This window comes from Camelina sativa, chromosome 18 (genome assembly GCF_000633955.1).
Source record: "Camelina sativa cultivar DH55 chromosome 18, Cs, whole genome shotgun sequence".
NCBI lineage: Eukaryota > Viridiplantae > Streptophyta > Magnoliopsida > Brassicales > Brassicaceae > Camelina > Camelina sativa.
The window spans coordinates 4791677-4805937 of NC_025702.1; the positions used below are offsets into that span (position 1 = coordinate 4791677).

The following is a 14261-nucleotide window of genomic DNA, read 5'->3' on the forward strand; positions in this document are numbered from 1 at the left end:
ATGGCAAATCGAGATTATCAAACCCACGCAACTTGCCTCTTCACGACAACGGTGTTTCAGAAAGTGAATCCGTCATTTCCATATCAGACTATGGTCACTCCATCGGATCGATCCTTGATTTGGATTATCTATCAAATCGTTAGGATTTAGCTAATCAATATGAGAGATTCATCTCATCTCCATTGTCGCTCCTTTCACATAATGTCAATTCGAAGGAATTGTGATATCTTTCTTTGTAGAAAGTTTTTTTCCGGTGTGTGCGGTCACTGTCGGTGGAATTTCCGGGTTTCAACCGGTGAATATTCTCCTACCCAAAGGTATGGAGTTTCAACATGGTTTTTTGATCCTGGAATCAATGGAAGAATCAATCTACTTGATGAAATCAGAATCCGAAATAGATGTGGGTATGTTCCTCAAACTGAGTTGGGATTAATTATCCTTATATGTGCAAGATTTGAGGCTGGGTACTCTTCTGTTGGATCTGTTGATATTTTTCTTGTGACGTTAACATTGTATGATGATGGTGATGTTCTCCCATTACCTTGGTTGGAATATTTCATCTTGTTGATTGATTATATGGGATGTGGAGTGTATGGTTCTAAAATGAAGGCGATGATTTTCGATGATGACGATGGTGATAACTTTTCCAGGTCGAAAGCCTTTCTTTTGCTAGAACTGGTTCATCGTTTTATTCAATTGATATGTCCTTCGTATTATCCAAAACAAGACACGAGCGTGATGGGAAGAAATCGTGGTGAGTGACTGTGATGATGATGATTTCTCTTTCCATTGGTCGGAAGATTCTACTGCTATGAAAAGGAAAATAATGGTCAATAATCGGTAACGATGCGTTAGACATTTCCAGCATATCGTTTTGAGTTTCAAAAGACAATATTCAGAATCATTCCAAGCAACACTTCAGTTTTTTCTTTTAACAAAAAAATGCATTTTGGAGTTTCATCTATAAGATGATAGCCAATTACGAGTATGTGAAAGGGGACGTAAGAGAGTCACTTCCACTCTTTCATTGAAATTGTATTCAATTTCCTATATTTGTGTCATTGGTTGTATATGAGTGATTTATGTATCATGTAAAACTTTTTATAATATAATATATTTGATTTGTTGGGAAAAAAAAAAGATTGAAGCAAACCAACAGAGAATAATAAATAAAATGTAGTAATAGCTTACTATTTCATGATAAGTTACTTTCAGACTAACAAAAAAGATTGAAGCAAACTCTTTATCGCCTTTGGCCACCATAAACCTTGGCAAGACTCTGCTAATCGCTTCAGTCGCTAGCTTACGTACTGTATGTTTTTAACTACATTTTCACTGTTCTCCCTATAACGCGAGCATAGTGGTTCTTACTCCGCTGAAACAGCCGTCGACGTCGATGTTGTAGGTGGAAATGTTAAAGAATCCCCCAAACCTTCCGGTGGAGTTAACCCTCACGACTCGACAAGTAACGAATCCGTTCACAGCAGAAATGCTGTAGAATCAACTAGCGGAAAGGCGAAAGATCCGTCAATGGCCACTGGTACTACCGGCGGAGACAGCGGCGATGATAAGACTGCGTCGCGGTGCTGTATTTGGAAGAAGACCCGATCGAACCACATCAATCAAGAGTCAGGTACTAAATCCGCCGATGCTCGGGCTGGTGTTAAGTCTCCGGCTACAATCAGCAAACAAACCAACTCGAAGATCAGCGCAACGAACTCCAATCGTCCGGTCAATTCTCTGGTAGGATTCACGGAAGTTCAATTAACCGGTCTCAACCCTTCGGTTACCACAACAAGGGGAAAACGGCCAAAACCAACCTCAACTATCTGCTAAACATTTGTTCATATCTAAACTTCAATACCATGTAAATAACATGAATTGTGTTAAAATTTAAATTTGCTACTTGAACTATATGAAATGTTCTCAATTTTAACATATGTTCGAACGATATTAAGTCGAAGTTTAACGATGTTGAGTCAGACGACCTATGGCATCCACGTGGCACTAAAATTGACTAAAACGATGTCGTCTTAGTCATTTCATATCAATCACAACACACCGAAAATGACCAAAACGAAGTCGTTTTAGTCAATTACAATGCCACATGGACGATACTAGTTGTCTGACTCAGCGTTGTTAAACTTTGACTTAACACCGTTCGAATATATGTTGAAATTGACAACATTTCTTATAGTTCAGGTAGTAAATCTGAATTTTAATATTTCATATAATTGGCACTGAACATATATAGCCAATTTGAATATTAACACGGTTCAGGTTGTTATTTGTAGGGTAGTGAAATTTAGGTATGAAAAAGGGTTTGGCAAATAGTTGGGGTTGATTTTGGCCATTTACCCCCACAACAAGAGCCCAATCTTTGAGGCCAAGTAAACCAAAGTCTGGTTTAGTGAATTATCTGGTTACGACAGACCCTAATCCGGGAGAGAGGAGGGGGACTTTGAGCCAATCTACTCGCTGGAATGAAACAGTAGACCAATCAAGGGCTCGGAGAAATGGTAAGGTATCACATATAAAGAAGGTACCAGTGGAAACCAAAATCTCGGAGATCAACCTATATCGGGAAGCCATAACTATGGAGAGGGAACCAGCAATAGAGCCACCGGTTCATGTTTTGGTTATCTCAACAACTTATGATGTGGCTCTTCTTCTACCTAAAATCCTCCTAACCCGAATGGAGAGGACGAGCGATCTAGATCGGGCAATGCTGCAGACCTAAACCCCCGAGAGCAACGTAACCAGAACCCTAGAGCCGTCGGTTCATGTTTTGGCCATTTCAAGAACTTTCTTCGGTTCTTCTTCTACCCAAAATCCTCCTAACCCGAACAAAGAGGAAGATGAATACGTCAGATCTTGGTGTGCTAGAACCCTCATCGAGCATGTGTTCCCCGCAGGTACCATGATTGGGATATTTGCCCAACTGTGATACTCAGCGTAGAGGAGCATAAGTACAATGGCAAGAAAGAGGAAGGTCAAATCGACCCAATTACAGCAATGAGAGACAAGTTCTTACAGATTTTACTGATCTACTGCATTCTTGTACACCTTCATTTTGGAGCGAATCTCGTGATTGATAAATTTGTTATCAAAGCTTATCAAGGACAATTTTATTAATGATGTGAATCTCCATATATGGATTATGATAATCAGATTAAAATATGATCATCTTCTATACAATAGAAGATTCCTAACGCATCAACCTACCAAATATACATAATGTATTAACACGTATATCTAACGATGTGGTATTTATACGGTGGTTAAGGATTAAATATGCAAAAATACCTTACAATACAAAAATCAATAAATCAAAGTTTGAAAGAATTTTACCGCAAATGAGAAAGAAATAATGTTCAAAATATACGTAGAACAAGAAAAAAAATTATCAAATAATGTCCATGTAATTATTATGTTGACAACAATTTTTTTTAAATCAATAATGTTAAATAATCCATCTAATACATTTGTACCATATGACCGAACGGTATGTTGGCTCAATTGGATTCTCTATCATACATTTGTCTGAGAGTTCTTAAGCTCAGAGTCTAGAAAATCCATTAGATCCTTAAGAAAATAAGAAATTTCTTATATATTCATTGTTAATTTGTACAACAGTTGTGCAATTTTATTTGAGACTATCTAAAATTGATATTTGCAAAATAAAAGTTTTTTCGTCCACCACTACCAATAAGTTTTTTAAAATATGTTGAATTGTGTTTTGATAGCTGATAGTTTTATTTTTAAAATATTATCTATCCATATTAAGAAAAAATGAATCCAGTTTAGGATTATTAGAGATTAATTGATATAAATCATTTATGTTTTAAACTTTGGTGTTATACTGTTATTTTTAAAAATCTTCCTATTTATAATTATAGATTTATCTCTTATTATCCAATTGAGGTTTTAAATACTTCATTAAAATCTGGTGTTATTCAATGCTTAATTAAATGAACTCAATGATCAATGTGCCATTCACCATTACCATGTGATGTGTTTATGCAGAATTTTTATTGCCTATATTTCTCTTGGAAAACCAGTAGCTTTTAAAGGCTAGACTACCTATCTCGTAGTAAACAACAACACTATCTTGTAATAGCTATATAGAGGCTATCTTCTGATGATATATTGTAATGATTTTGATATAATCAATGTAAAAAAGCACTTACAATTCATTATCACTTGGCTTTAGTAAACTTTACTAAGTATTGATTATGGTACACTAGTGATGTTTCTTGAGTGAGCACAAGCTTGCTTCTCTGTAAGATGCTCAATTTCTGAGTATTTTCTGCAACGTGTGTATTTGTATTACTTCTAGGTAGATGTCTGGTTTATTGGTCCCTCTGCTTAGTAAGTTCTTCTAATTTTCCCGGCAAAAGTATTCTCCTTTTTGAGTCTCATCATGATCTACTAGCTCTACTAGTTCTCTGGAAATTTTAGTGTAGAACCTTCTCACCCTTTATGATAAAAAGTGGGAATTGTTCCCTGAAGACAGGGTTCTTGCTGAAGCTAAATTCGATAGCCAAGATGCTGAGGTACTTTTTGTTGTCTCTTTAATCTATTGATGTCATTGTCTTTGTTATTACCTTGACCTTACATATTGATATGACATATAAAGACTCACGAAGTTAAAGAAGATGAAGGCTGCGTATGTTCTTTCCTCACAATCTTCCATTTTGTTTGTTCAAATAATATATTTTTTATTGCTTTGTTATCATACTTAGTGTTGTTGTTGATTTAGTTTTCAGGCCTCAGAAGTTCCATGAAGTATCAAACTGAATATATTTGCTGTGTTAGAGTAATGTTGCTTGATGTTATTGCATTTATTCAGTTTCTGCTGTGTAATATCAGACTATCGAGGAAGATGATGAAGCGTTGGCTGGTGTGATCGCCCTTTAAAGAGGCTGCGACACAGAGGTGAAGGAGACTCTGCTTTGAAAAGCCATAGCTTAGACAGTCCGACTATAGACGAGACTCCTGCTTATGGCAAAAAGAGTGCTCTGATCTTGTTGCTATTTCATCTAAAACTGATCCTGATGAAGGAAATCCAATGTTCTGATGGACGTAAATTGGTGTCTGTTGAAGAAATAAAAACTGAGGCAGTGAGACATTTCCGGGAGTTTTTGCAGTTCATCCCTAATGATTATGCAAGGGTTACGGTTGAGGGGTTGCAGCATCTGTGGCAGTTTCGGTGCTATGATTTGGATCAGGAGTTACTAACTCGCACAATTATTGGTGAAGAAATTCAGAAGGTCTTATTTTCCATGCCAAACAATAAGTCTCTTGGGCCTTATGGCTAAACCTATGACTTCTATAAGGCAACATGGGATATCATTGGGAATGAGTTTTGTCTTTTCCGTTCAATCTTTCTTTGCCAAAGGGTTCCTACCTAAGGGTATCAACTCTACCATTCTTGCTCTCATTCCTAAGAAGCTAGGAGCCTCTAAAATGAAAGATTACCGGCCCATTTCTTGCTGCAATGTTCTTTACAAAGTAATCTCGAAGATTATTGCTAACCGGCTAAAGAGGGTACTCCCTAAGTTTGTTTCCGTAAACCAATCTGCGTTTGTGCAAGACCACCTCTTAATCGAGAATGTACTCTTAGCAGCAGAGTTGGTGAAGAATTATCATAAAGCAACCATTTCGGGACAATGTGCGATTAAAATAGACATATCTAAGGTTTTTTACTCTGTCCAGTGGTCTTTTTTAACAAAGGTACTTATGACTACGCACTTCCCTCCTCATTTTATTTACTGGATCTCTCTGTGCGTTACCACGACGTCCTTCTCGGTTCAAGTCAATGGGGAGTTAGCAGGCTATTTCCTTAGCTCACGTGGCTTACGCCAAGGTTTCTCACTGTTGCCTTATCTGTTTGTAATTTGCATGCATGTGCTTTCTAAGATTCTTGATTGGGCTGCGGGAGCGAGATATTTTAGCTATCACCCGCGGTGTAAAAATCTCGGCTTAACTCACCTAAGTTTTGCTGATGACCTTATGGTACTTTCCGATGGTAAGGTTCGATCAATTGATGGCATTGTTAACATGTTCTTTGAATTTGCTCGTTGCTCTGACTTGCAAATCAGTATGGAGAAATCGACCCTGTTTTTGGTGGGAACCACCTATGCAGTTGCTCAACAGCTCAGCAACCGTTTCCCTTTTGCGATTGGACAGTTACCAGTGCGTTACCTGGGACTCCCTCTGGTCTCCAAAAAACTCTCTATTGCTGATTGCTCCCCTTTGATTGAACAGCTGCAAAATAGAATCCGGTTCTGGAATGCGAGATACTTATCCTTTGCAGGGCAGCTAAGTCTCATTAGTTCGGTACTTTGGAGCACTTGCAACTTTTGGCTAGGTGCTTTTCGACTCCCGCGAGTCTGCATTCAGGAAATTGAAAAGCTCTGCTCCACTTTCCTCTGGTCAGGCACGAATATGATTTCTCATAAAGCTAAGGTTTCCTGGTGATACGCCCAAATTCGAGGATCACTCAGCCGGATTAGAAATGATAGAAACTCGCCAATGTGCAAGGTGCAACGAGAGAGATTTAATGGATTGAGGGGTCACACAGAAGTTTCGAAAGGCTGCTGATATTCCCAACTCCGATCGCTGCTAGATATGACACACTAGTCCAGGAAGAGGAGGCTGTTGCTTGGATATTACACACAAAAAACAAAGAGATAGACTCATAAAATGAAAAGGAAATTGATTGATGATTCTCAAAAGAGATTCCATGTGTTTATATAGGGATAAGAAACTTGGTAACAAAGGCAAGTATTAATTATTCTTGAAAATAAAAGACAATAAATATAGATAGTTGAATGGAGACCCAACTCTTGAAGTTTTCCTTCTCAAGGTGTCATTCCCAAGGTGAGTTGAACTCCATTTTCGTCATCGCTCTTTAACCACAAAATAAAGTGATTATTTTGGGCTTTCTTGGGCTTGTATTAGGCTCAAAGTGGACTTCCAGACAAAAGAGTAGACCATTAGTGAAATGTGTGTCCATTGGTTCATTATAACCTTTCCTGGAAAACCCATTAAGACAAAACCAAGGATAAGGAAAAAGAGTACAATGTCCACACACCCTTCTGTCCACTTAGCTCTTCATTGTGTTCGGATCAAGGTTAGGGTGTTGTGTTGTACTTGGTTGTCTTCTTTGATCCAAATATCGTCAAACATCAATTGGACAGCTCCAGCAAGTTGTTTGGTCCTCGCCCTTGTCATTGGTCCAACTAGTACAAGCATAACATCTTGCAGAACAAGCTCAACTTACACTTGATTATTCTCAGTGCTGCCCATTATCATATCACCTGGACTAGTCTTGGTCTGCGGTCGTTGGCTGAGGCTAATACGGTGAGTTGTTTGAATTTGATTTGGTGAATTGTCTCACACAGTGAGTAACTTTGGGTTAAGTGGGTCGACACAAATCTCCTTAAGTATGGGCTGTAAAAAAGATTTCGAGTCAGGGCTCCTAGATATGGACTAAACTACTCAAATATAGGGAGATCACTAAAGATTTTTGCAAGGTTAAGGTGGGTAATGGTGAACATACGTCTTTTTGGTATGATCAGTGGTCCGCCTTAGGTACTCTAGCTGATCTCACGGGGATAGAGGGGTTGGTGACACAAGTATTGGTTGGGGTAGCACGGTAGCTGAAGCCTTTGTCAATCATCGTCGGCGGCGGCATCCTGCAGATCATCTTAACCAGATTGAAGACGTTTTGAACCTCCATCTTCGAAGCCAATTTGATAAGGCAGATGAGGTGGTTTAGCAGGGAAGGAACAATGTCTTTAAACCGCGTTTCTTGACAAAGGATACCTGGAATCATATCCGGACTACATCCTCAACCGTGAGTTTGCATAAGAGGGTGTAGTTTGCGCACGCTACACCGAAATTTTCTTTCTGTGTTTGGCTGGCGGTACATGATAGACTATCCACAGGTGCATGTATGGCTAAGTGGAATCGAGCCTTGTCAGGTTCCTGCGGTTTTTGCAGTGGTCACTTAGAAACCCGGGATCATCTGTTTTTCGATTGTGCTTATGGTTCAGCTATCTGGGCTAGCCTTGCTCGCGGCCTTCTCAAGTCCAACTACACTACATACTGGAGAACTCTTGTCACTCATGTATTGCAACATCCAAATGACCGTTTTGATGAATTTATAATTTTGTATATTTTCCAAGCAGTGGTCCAAACCATATGGCGGGATCGAAATGGCTGACTCCACGGAGAACCACCGCATTCTGCTTCCCAGGTTACTGTGTGGGTTGATAAAAAATTGAAGAATCAGTTAACAATGATTCAACGAGTGGGGGATCAACGCAACGCTGACGGATACCAATGATGGCTTCATTCTCGTTTTTAACCTTAGTTATCCTTCTTTTTAAGCTTTTTCTTTTGATTTTATAATCAGCAAAACATGCACTAGTTGTACAAACAAACTTTTTCATTGAATATAATTTAACTTTACATTCAAAAAAAAAACGAGTGAGCTCGTTATCCCAAAATACGAGCCCATTACAGATATGACTTCCAGTTCTATTCATTCTGGTACTTTTTTGAAAATAGGAGTAACTAAATATTCTTTGCATTGCTCATTTTGTTGGTATAATGTGTTGACGCTATTTTCTTCAAAACTGATGTGTTTTGTACGTTTTTTGTAGATTCAGTAGATAGAGGGGACTCTTCAGTTCTCATGCTTGAGATGAGAACTGTAGCTGCTACTTGGACCTGGCAACATAGGGAAATATTCATCTAACCATATGCTAAAACCCTTGCCATTGGCCACAACGAACATTGATGCATTGAAGAAATCTGCAGCAAGCATGGCTTTTACTTCTCAGGGCAGTAATGATAATATGGGATTTGTTGAAAACGGTTCAGTTGATGATTCCATGGGTATGGTAGTTGTCCCTAAATGCCAACTTTCTGCGGATGAGTGGAGATTGGTGAGCAGCATCGGGGACTGTTGAAGCATAATCAAATCTCGTATCACAACATATTTGCATATCATAACATATTTACATAACAAAACACATTTACATAACACAACACATTTGTATAAGTTAGTTATTTGATTAAGGGATGAAAGTTGTTCTGTTTTACAGTTGTGTCTTTTGATCAAAGAGTTGTGTCTGGTCTATTATCACAACACAATGGTTCGGTTCATATAAGTATAGATAGAGTCTTTGTAACACAAAACAATCGAGTCTATAATACATTCAAATTTCAGATCAATAAAAGTATTACTTTCTTACTCTGTTTTTTATCATCGTAAACACACAAACACAAAACATCAACATGGTATCAGAGCTTTGCGATTGAGAGGACCAGAGAGAAAACACTAAAAGAGAGAACAAGAGAGATCGTATCGTCAGCAAAAAGCAGAGACGATGCAAGGCTCCTCACATCAAGTGATGCCTATATTCAATGGGGAGAAGTACGACTTCTGGAGCATCAAGATGGCAACCATATTTCGAACCAGAAAACTATGGTCAATGGTTGAAGAAGGCGTGCCGGCTGGACCGGTGCAAGAGGGAGAAACCCCTGAAACTGCAAGAGCAAAGACGCTTAGAGAAGAAGCAGAGGCGAATGATACGATGGCATTGCAAATTTTGCAAACTGCCGTAACTGATCAAATCTTCTTACGAATTGCAGCAGCATCATCATCAAAAGAGGCGTGGGATGCTCTGAAGGATGAATACCAAGGCTCTCCACAAGTTCGATTGGTTAAACTCCAATCACTCCGTAGGGAGTATGAAAAACTAAAGATGTGACAACGACGACATCAAGACATTCACCGATAAGTTAATTGTTTTGGAAAATCAATTAACTTATCATGGTGAAAAGAAATCAAACTCTCAACTCATATAGAAGATACTCATCTCTCTCCCAGCCAAGTTTGATAGTATTGTTAGTGTCCTAGAGCAAACACGCGATTTGGATTCACTAACAATGTCAGAACTTCTTGGTATCTTAAAAGCACAAGAAGCGAGAGTTACTGCAAGAGAAGAAAGCAAAAGAGAGGGAACATTCTATGTTCATTCCAAAGGAAGAGAATCCGGTTTCAAACGAGACAACACCAACAGCCATGTCAACCAAGGCAAGAAGTGGTGTGGTTATCACAAGAGCAACAACCACACAGAAGAAGAGTGTCGAAACAAACCGAAGAAAGACGATCATGGCAAGAAACAGAAGAGTAACATCAAATGTTACAAGTGTGGTAGGATCAGCCACTACTCCAATGAATGTCGCTCAAAGAACAAAGAGAGAGCACATGTAAGTCCCGAAGAAGAAGACTTAAGTGAAGATCATATGTTGTTTAGTGCAAGTGAGGAATCAACCACAACGTTAGGCGCAGATGTTTGGTTGATCGACAATGACTGCACAAATCATATGACCAAAGAAGAACGGTACTTCTCTCACATCAACAGAAGTATCAAAGTGCCAATTAGAGTCGGAAATGGAGATACAGTCATGACAGCCGGTAAAGGAGATATTACCGTCATGACTAGCCATGGAAAAAGAATCATCAAAAATGTTTTCTTATAGCCTGGTTTGGAGAAGAACCTACTGAGTGTTCCTCAAATCATCTCAAGTGGCTATCAAGTACGTTTTCAAGACAAGAGATGCATCATCCAAGATGCAAATGGCAAGGAGATCATGGATATTCAAATGACGAACAAAAGCTTCAAGATCAAGTTGAGTTCAGTAGAAGAAGATACATGTCATCACCACGCATGAAGCACTATCAAGAAGCCAAAAGGGTGTTAAGATACGTTAAGGGAACCTCAAGATTTGGCGTGTTCTTTACAAGGAAAGAGACACCAAGGTTAATAGCTTACTCGGATAGTGATTGGGGTGGTTGTCCTGAAGACAAGAAAAGCACCACAGGCTATGTTTTTAGTCTTGGATCAGCTATGTTTTGTTGGCAATCTTGTAAGCAGCAAACGGTGGCTCAATCAACGGTGGAAGCAGAGTACATCGCCGTATGTGCAGCAACAAATCAAGCCATATGGTTACAAAGACTATTGGAAGACTTCGGTTTAAAGATTGAAGAAGGGACTCCCATCTTCTGTGACAACAAGTCTGCAATAGCAATTGGAAAGAATCCGGTGCATCATCGAAGAACAAAACACATAGAGATCAAGTACCATTTTGTGAGAGAAGCTGAGCACAAAGGACTCATTCAACTTGAGTATTGCAAAGGAGAAGATCAACTCGCGGATATACTTACCAAGGCTTTAAGTGTTACAAGGTTTGAAGAGCTTAGAAGAAATCTTGGAGTGAAGCCGAGATATGATTAAGGGGGAGTGTTGAAGCATAATCAAATCTTGTATCACAACATATTTGCATAACATAACATATTTACATAACACAACACATTTACATAACACAACACATCTGTATAAGTTAGTTATTTGATTAAGGGACGCAAGTTGTTATGTTTTAAAGTTGTGTCTTTGATCAAAGAGTTGTGTCTGGTCTATTATCACAACACAATGGTTCGGTTCATATAAGTATAGATCGAGTCTTTGTAACACAACATAATCGAGTCTGTAATACATTCAAATTTCAGATCAATGAAAGTATTATTTTCTTACTCTGTTTTTCATCATCTAAACACACAAACACAAAACATCAACAGGGACATCACTCTAGGGAAAGAAACATTTGAGATTCCTTGGGTGAATGAGGTGAGTGACAAGGTTCCTCCAGTTTTTTGTTACATAGCCTAAAGTCTTGTGTATCAAGATGCTGCCGTGAAGTTTTCTCTTGGGAATATTACGGATAACCAATGCTGCTCCTCTTTCTGTGGAGATTGTTTGGGTCTATCAATGGCATGCAGTTGTGCAACTGCATTTAATGGCTTTGCATACACAGTAGATAGCCTCCAACAAAACGATTTTCTGGAACAATGTATCTTTGAGGCCCCTGATCCGCAGAAACAAATTGCGCAGTATTGCAAAGAATGTCCTTTAAAGAAAGCCCAAAAAGAAGTAACTTTGGAACCGTGCAAGGGGCATCTAAAGAGAAAGGTCATTAAAGAATGTTGGAGCAAGTGTGGCTGCATGAGGAAATGTGGCAACCGAGTTGTTCAACAAGGGATTCACAACAAGCTGCAGGTAAACACATTCACCTTACCAAGCTTTCTTTTTTTGTGCCAAGTGGTCCAGTTTTTGATAATCTAAACCCATCTCAGTTATGATAGAACTGAAACTGATTATGATCACTGTAACTTGGACTAAACCGGTTGAGAGTCTCTGATGCCTGAATTGTGTTTATGTTCCTTTCATTTTTCTTAATCAGGTGTTTTTAACGCCCAATGGGAGAGGCTGGGGACTCAGAACTCTAGAAAAACTGCCTAAAGGAGTATTTATCTGTGAGTTTGCTGGAGAGATATTGACCGTTACAGAGTTGTTCTAACGCAACTCCGAGAGACGTACTTCTCCAGTAATACTGGATGCATATTGGGGTTCTGAAGACATTTTAGGGGATGACAAAGCTCTATGTCTTGACGTTATGCATTATGGAAATATTTCCAGGTTCATCAATCACAGGTGAAGGGGCTCTAAAATTGAGTAAAGTTTCAAACGACTAGCTTAGCCTTAGAAACTCATTTGGGAAACTTATAATTGGTTCCCTCTCAATTCATTACTTCTAACTGTACTATGTCTATATGTGCAGATGCTTAGATGCAAATTTGATTGAGATCCCAGTTCATGTGGAGATTACAGATTCACACTACTATCATGTATGACACAATGCCTGGTTTCATTTATAATCCTTTGCTTATAGAAATCTCATCTGTTATGTGGAAACAGTAGACTGATTAGATAAATCTATATGTGGACATCTCATCTGTTATGTGGAAACAGTAGACTGATTAGGTAGTTTTTTAAGATATGTGGTGGCGAAATCTCTCCATTTTTTATTGTTCTTTTTTGGCAACGAATTGGCAAAAAAAAATCCAATCGAAAAAACTCTTTTTGTCAGAAATCCGACAAGGCATATAGGCAAAGTTGGTCGGTCCATTAAATAGGTAGCTATGAAAGGATGCCAGGTAAGTGATCTTCAATCTCCACCATACGCGTCTTGGCTCTGCGCAAACCCACACCTTTAAAACATCAATGCAACAAAATCACCACACAACACAACCATCAACTTTAGCAACAACACACACATTGCAGCATCAAGTAAAAACCGCATCAAATGTGGACAATTCAGTTGATAGCATTTGATGTTTCCATTGTTAACTTTCTATAAGCTTTGTGATAATGCTTTCCAATTATACCTGTAAACGGCCATTATTAACTTTATGGTAAACAATCTGATTCCAATCTTAAGTGTTGACGTCTCATTCCAGTTCGTGATATGTCTGGTGGATTCACACACTATATCGGCCATCGGGATGCTTTGCATGAATTATGTTTTCAACTTTTTCTGTTCAAATTTTTAAAATTTCATTATATTGCTAATCTTGGACCATTTCGTTAAGTATAACTGTGTAAGTATAACCCTTCTTGAGAAGTTTTAGAACTGATTTGCGTTCAAGATTTCATTATTATATTATTAGAAATCATGTTCACAGCTCATAGGTCATAGCCTCATGTCATGTCATGTTAAGTGTTAACTACTCCGTAAACTGACTAATTATTTATTTAAATTACTATAAGTTCAGTTGAGAAAACAAATAAAACCAAATTTGCATATTTCTATATTTTTAGATTACAAAATAACTAGTGAAATTTTTCAACTCAATGTGGTAATGAAGATTAATTTTGAGAAATCTTCAGAGCACATTCATCTCTTATGTTGTTATACGAAATTAATAATATTTTTATAACAATATCAGTTGTGTAATTGATTATCCAATATATATATATATCAGTAAGTATGTATTATGAAGGAGGTTTGATGGAAGCGCTTATATGGGCGATGCGATATATGATTGGTGCAAATAATCAGGACGTGGTCTTTCTTACCGCCTACTTTGACATGGTGAAGATGGTGTTTTCGCCTTCCGAGTGGCCAGCCTTCAAGCCGTACTTAGAGAAGATACAAGCTGATAGAGAGGAATTCCGCTATTTTTCCTTAGCCTTAGTTCCCCGCGCTCAGAATGGTAAAACTGACAATCTGGCACGACGTGTTCGTACTGTTTCGCATCCGACTACCTTTGTAAATAATGTTTCTCCCCATTGGCTCTTTTCAACTAAACGTTTGTCTTATAAAAAAAAAAAAAAAAAAAA

The 14261-nt window shown here is 38.3% G+C and overlaps 1 pseudogene; it reads left to right on the forward strand.

Moving 5' to 3' along the window:
- On the forward strand, positions 1-4920 carry LOC104763140 (annotated as a pseudogene).